Raw genomic sequence first — 6980 nt, 5'->3', positions numbered from 1 at the left:
GAGATCACAAGTAGGCAGAGAGACAGGCAGAGAGAGAGAGGAGGAAGCAGGCTCCCCATAGAGCAGAGAGCCCGATGTGGGGCTTGATCCCAGGACCCTGAGATCATGACCTGAGCCAAAGGCAGAGGCTTTAACCCACTGAGCCACCCAGGTGCCCCTAGACTTCTTTTTTTTTTAAGATTTTATTGATTCATTTGACAGACAGAGATCACAAGCAGGCAGAGAGGCAAGCAGAGAAAGAGGAAGGGAAGCAGGCTCCCTGCTGAGCAGAGAGACCGATGTGGGGCTCGATCCCTGGACCCTGAGATCATGACCTGAGCTGAAGGCAGAGGCTTTAACCCACTGAGCCACCCAGGCACCCCTCACTAAAGACTTCTGTCACGACTTAACTATCTAACTCAAGCTTACATCACACAGTGGACCAGATGGACATCACAGATATATTCAGAACATTTCATCTCAAAGCAACAGAATACACATTCTTCTCTAGTGCACATGGAACCTTCTCCAGAATAGATCACATCCTGGGTCACAAATCATGTCTCAACCGGTATCAAAAGATTAGGATCATTCCCTGCATATTTTCAGACCACAATGCTCTGAAGCTAGAATTCAATCACAAGAGGAAAGCTGGAAAGAACCCAAATGCATGGAGACTAAACAGCATCCTTCTAAAGAATGAATGGGTTAACCAGGAAATTAAAGAAGAATTGAAAAAATTCATGGAAACAAATGATAATGAAAACACAACAGTTCAAAACCTGTGGGACACAGCAAAGGCAGTCCTGAGAGGAAAATATATAGCGGTACAAGCCTTTCTCAAGAAACAAGAAAGGTCTCAAGTACATTAATTAACTTTTGAGTAACCATGAGGAAGTTTAATTAACCTCTTTTGGTCTCACTTCTTTCCTGATGGGGTTTGGAGGATATATAAACTCCTTTCTAGCTCTCAAGTTTTGAGCCTATTTAGATAAAATTTTTTCTTAAAAAAAAAATTCATTCTTTATGTGGAGTTCATCTCAGTCCTACCAGACTATTATAGGCTTATCAGAGTTCAGTTATCAAGAACTAGAGAAACTGGAGAAAAAAAAATCACCTGAATAGGGCTGATCTCAGTAGATATAAAAATAATAACCATTTCTATATCATCAACCTCTATTGTCTTCAGCACTTTTCCTTGATTAAAGTTTCCTCCCCCAAAATGAGTTTTCTTTTCTTTCTATTTAATCCACTTAAGTTTGCATCATTATTTTTTATCATCACTGTTTGAGGCTTCCTGCCAGTGTGAATTTTAAAGTCTTATAGTTCCTAATTCTTATCTGCTTAAATGTTATAAATGTTGTGCAGATCTTAGCTGTGTGATTTCCTCCTGGCACTTTTTTTTTTCCCAAAGCTTACTTAAAAACATTGAACTACCCCCCCATCAAGTCTATAAACTCAGTTTTGATTGGGTATATATGTTAATGGAAAGCTGGATAGATATCAGGTTAGAAAAAAGACATGTGAAGTCCCAGGACAAAAAGAATTCAGTCCCTATGCAGTTTTGGATGAGCAGCTTAGTTATAATGATGCTGTCAAGATAATGGGGTAAAGTAGTTTAAGAGTATGGGCTCTAGAACCATACTCCTAGGTTTGTGTCCAGGATCCACTACTTCCTAGGCCTTTGGCATTGAGCAGGATGCTTAACCTTTACTTTATGGGGTTGTTTTGGTTGTTAAATGAAGTAATTATGGGAAAGCAACTAGAGGACTTCCTGGTACCTGTTCCTGGTACAGCCTTCAGCATGTGTTAGTTTTTTTTTTTTTTAGATTTTATTTATTTATTTGACAGAGAGAGATCACAAGCAGACAGAGAGGCAGGCAGAGAGAGAGAGAGGGAAGCAGGCTCCCTGCCGAGCAGAGAGCCTGATGCGGGACTCGATCTCAGGACCCCGAGATCATGACCTGAGCCGCAGGCAGTGGCTTAACCCACTGAGCCACCCAGGTGCCCCCAACATGTGTTAGTTTTTGTTACTAGTGTATTCAAAATGTTTTTAGAGTGTTCTTTTCATGGACAGTAGAAGGAAGATAGTATTCTTCCCCTAGATTCAGAAATCTGTATACTTTGGTATACCTGTCTAAAATGAGTTTAAATAAATGAAGTTTCAAAGAAAACCCATTGTTCTAGAAAAAAATAATAAGATGGGAATATTGATTGTATTATTTCTCTTAATATAAGCACTCTAAAGAATAAAGATATGCAAAACTTTAAAAAGGAGACTGTTAGAGCTACTAAGCACAACAGCATCCTCGTTCCTGCTACGTTGTGCAAGCTATCTCATGGAACACAGCAGAGAGAACATCGAGGAAAAGGAATACATTGAACATCATCTCTTTTCTTCAGATTTTTATTGTCTAAAAGAAATTAATTGAAATTCAGAAGTCAGTGTTTATGTGATTGTGAGGGCTTGACTTTAACTGGCAAGTCATTTGATATATGGAATGGGGTTTTTGTGTTTCTCATGCTTTGTCCTGTTTGGACAGAAATGTAGTCTTTGATGTAGTACTTAATACCAACACAGCCTTAAGAGACATTTCTCTTTTCCTCTTCTGAATAGTTACAGGATGTCTAACACTCTACCACTTAACACTCTATCAGAGAACTAGAGATTTTTGTCTAGTTGTTTCATACACTTAAGGTTCATTTCCTCATATAGATTAAATATCGAGGATTAGCCCAGGACCCGCGCGCCGCCTCACCTGCCGTCCTGCCTCGCGACCACCATGCTTTCCATCCCTGTCCCGCTCACCACCATCGTGGACCCCCAGCAGAGCAGCAGCAGCTCCAGCTCTCGCCCCTCAAGGGGCTCAGCCTGGCGGACAAGGAAAACACGCCCCCAAGTCTTAGCGGGACCCGCGTGCTGGCCAGCAAGACCACCAGGAGGATCTTCCAGGAGCCCGCAGAGCTGAAAACTGAGGTACTTGGCCCCAGCATGGAGGACGAGCCACTGCTGCGAGAAAACCCTCGTCGCTTTGTCATCTTCCCTATTGAGGACCATGATATTTGGCAGATGTGTAAGAAAGCTGTGGCTTCCTTTTGGACCGCTGAAGAGGTGGATCCCTCCAAGGACATTGAACACTGAGACTCCCTGAAACCTGAGGAGAGATACTTTATATCCCATGTTCTGGCTTTCTTTGCCGCCAGTGATGGCATAGTCAATGAAAACTTGGTGGAGCGCTTTAGCCAAGAAGTTCAGATCACAGAAGCCCGCTATTTCTGTGGCTTCCAAATTACCATGGAAAACATCCATTCAGAGATGTACAGTCTCCTCATTGACACATTGAAGATTCCAAAGAAAGGGAATTTCTCTTCAACGCCATCAAGTCAATGCCTGGTGTAAAGAAGGCAGATTGGGCCTTGCGTTGGATTGGGGACAAAGAAGCCACCTATGGAGAACGGCTTGTGTCCTTCGCTGCCGTGGAAGGAATCTTCTTCACGGGTTCTTTTGCATCAATATTCTGGCTCAAGAACCGCAGCCTGATGCCTGGCCTCACGTTTCCAATGAACTTATCAGCAGAGATGAGGGTTTACACTGTGACTTTGCCTGCCTGACGTTCAGACACCTGGTCCATAAACCTTCCGAGCAGAGAGTGAGAGAAATAATCATCAATGCCATTCGGATAGAGCAGGAGTTCCTCATGAAGGCCCTGCCCGTGAGCTCATTGGGATGAACTGCACGTTAATGAAGCAGTACATTGAGTTCGTGGCAGACCGGCTTATGCTGGAGCTGGGTTTTGGCAAGGTTTTCCGAGTAGAAAATCCATTTGACTTTATGGAGAATATTTCACTGGAAGGGAAGACTAACTTCTTTGACAAGAGAGTAGGCGAGTATCAGAGGATGGGAGTGATGTCCAGTCCAACAGAGAATTCTTTTACCTTGGATGCTGACTTCTAAGTGAATGAAGATGTGCTCTTATTTTGCTGACACCCCACCCCCCTTTCTCATAAAAAAAGCCACTTGAAGTGTATCAAACAGGCTACACCATGAATTATCCATAATGTTCATCAGTAGTGTTGTTAAAACTGTGTAGCTACCTCATAGGCAAGCCTGTTGATTAGTGATGCTAGTCATCTCACCTAGAAAGCAGCTTAGACAGAAGCTACTCGGATTGGTAGGAAAGACCGTGGCCGTGTTCGGTGTTTGCAGGCAGGCCGCCATCCGTGAGTGCACCATGGCTCCCGGCGGTAGTCGGGGCCCAAAGTTCAGGGCCCTGGAGTGAGTCTGACCCCGCAGGATGGGTCAGTTACTCTGAGGTCCTCGGGAGGCTTCAGCCTCGGTGCTTCAAAGCAGATATTAAAGTTTACTTACTGATTTGTATATAAAACTGGCACTTTACAACACAAATAAAAAGAGTTTGTACTGTTGAAACAAAGGCCTGATTTCACCTGAAAAAAAAAATCGAGGATTAAAACCTGCTATGTCCTTGAATTCTTATTTCTTATCCCAGTTCTCAAGTACTTTTTAGTTAATATTTGAAGTAGAAAAAAAATGGCCTGGTAATTGTGTTCTTATTGATTCTTACTGTCCAGGAATTCTCTTTGCATTGGTTCTGAGGACAATCATGAGATAAAAAATCTACAGTACTCTACATGTTAGATTTTTCTACTTTTTATTATTTTTTGATGACTAAGAAAGAGAGAAAGCAGGTGAAAAAAGATCAAAGATCAGATTTGAGAGCCTTCTTAGAATTTCAGGTTTAATTGGGCAAGAACCATTGGAACTGGTTTCCAGTCACATAATTAAATGTCTCTGAGCCCCTCATCCCCTAATAGGTAGACCGATGTCATCATGACGGATCCACCTTCATGAACTTATTCAAATGCAATTACTTCTCAAAGACTCAATCTCTGAATTCTATCATATTGAGGGATTTAGGGCTCCAACATATGAATTTTAGGGTACACAAGCGTTTAGTCCATAGTGTCAGCTTTATTATAATAAATGTACTACTTTTTTATAATGAATGTGTTACTTCAAATGTAGTCTCAGGTGATCAGTGTGGTTGAAAAGTTGCTGACTTGTATAGTGTCATGTCAACACAACAGTTCCATTAAAAGAGTTATTAGAGGACACCTGGGTGTCTCAGTGGGTTAAAGCCTCTGTCTTCAGCTCAGGTCATGATCGCAGGGTCCTGGGATCGAGCCCCACATCGGGCTCTCTGCTCAGTGGGGAGCCTGCTTCCCTTCCTCTCTCTCTGCCTACCTCTCTGCCTACTTGTGATCTCTTGTCTGTCAAATAAATAAATAAATAATCTTTTAAAAAAAGAGTTATTACAGGGTAGAAACATGTGGACTAGATGATTTTGAACTACTTAACATGTTTAAATGGATTGATATGTCACTTTGAACATTATTTAATCTAATTCTACAAACATTGGGTGCTTTCCTTGCCTCAGGCATACACTTGTAAATAAGACCTATGTACATTCCAGTTGATAAGGAGCCCTACATCTAATCTTATGATGCATTCTGAATCCAAATAAGGCTTATTATTCTGATTTAAAAATGTGTACAGAGCATGCCTTTATTCAATATTTAAATTAAATGTTCATTTAATTACATTATAAAATATGTATATCACCTTTCAAAAGTCTATATGTATAGATTTATGTAATCAGAAAGTGGATTTTGCTCTTCTTTGAAGCTTAATTTTTTTTAAAGATTTTATTTATTTACTTGACAGGCAGAGATCACAAGTAGGCAGAGAAGCAGGCAGAGAGAGAGAGGAGGAAGCAGGCTCCCTGTTGAGTAGAGAACCCGATGCGGGGCTAGATCCCAGAACCCTGGGATCCTGACCTGAGCCGAAAGCAGAGGCTTTAACCCACTGAGACACCCAGGTGCCCCATGAAGCTTAATTTTAATACGATATGTATTCAAGTTATACACAGATATATTTCATAGTCTAGATAATTCTGCTGGAAACCCTAGGCTTAAAACTTTTGTCATGCTGTATTCCACTTACCTCGGTAATTATACAACCCCATATGAGATAAACACGATGAATATACATTAAATATCTTCCTGTGGCCTTCTTTTCTTATTTTATTGCTTTGTAATGTAATATGAAGTGATCCTATTCTTTCAATAAGCTGGTTTGCATTCAACATCAAGCTTACTCATTCCCCCGGATACCGTTAAGTATACTGTTGGACAACTGGGCTAATGGTTGGAAATCAAAATCTGGGTGTACCATCTATGTATCCATGCATGAAAATGATAGTGTGTAATGGAACATCCCTGGGTCCAGGGATCCCTTTGCCCTGGCTGATTGGGGCGAATATCTTATTTACCTAGGAAGTTCAGGCAAATGATTTCTCTGTGAGCAAGGAGCAGAGAAAGAAAAGCAAAACCATAGGAAAACTTTAGAACAAGAAAACATTGATCTAATGAAGTGAATAATAGTTTTAACATGAACAGGTCATGGCAGCATCTGTTCTGCTGGTCTGCTTGTTTACAAGAACTGTGGTGAAATACTACAACTACAGGATTTTCGTTGCATTTCCTATAACGGGAACTCTCCAAAATATTGTACGAGATGGCCTCACATGATCAATCAAATGGTAATGTCGAAGAATAGCTATTTTCTTCTCTTCCTTTAGCTTGTTGAAATCTGTCTGGCCATCTGTGGCCTAATTAGGAAAGTTCCCTCTCAAAGTGATACATCCCTGAAAACCATGCTGCTTTGATGTTTTAATGAACAAACCCATGAGTAGCTCACAAACCTCTCTGTTCTGGGACCTTCACTCTTCACATGTAGGTGCCCAGTGAATGCATGACCACTACCTGCCAGGTCATTAACTAACAAATACAAATCTGTGCAAAAATCTCTTGATTTCTGTTATATACCTAGGATGTAATACCAGAAAAAAAATCACAAGAAAGGAGTAATTAAAAAAAATACTTTGGAAAAACAAGAGTTAGCTAATCTTTAACATCCTGGA

At 41.0% G+C, this 6980-nt stretch overlaps 1 pseudogene; it reads left to right on the top strand.

Moving 5' to 3' along the window:
* The first annotated feature begins 2762 nt into the window (after positions 1–2762).
* Positions 2763–3934, top strand: LOC123938969 (annotated as a pseudogene).
* The last annotated feature ends 3046 nt before the right edge of the window (positions 3935–6980 follow it).

Source organism: Meles meles, chromosome 3, assembly GCF_922984935.1.
Source record: "Meles meles chromosome 3, mMelMel3.1 paternal haplotype, whole genome shotgun sequence".
NCBI lineage: Eukaryota > Metazoa > Chordata > Mammalia > Carnivora > Mustelidae > Meles > Meles meles.
This window is presented reverse-complemented; position numbering and strand designations above follow the sequence as displayed.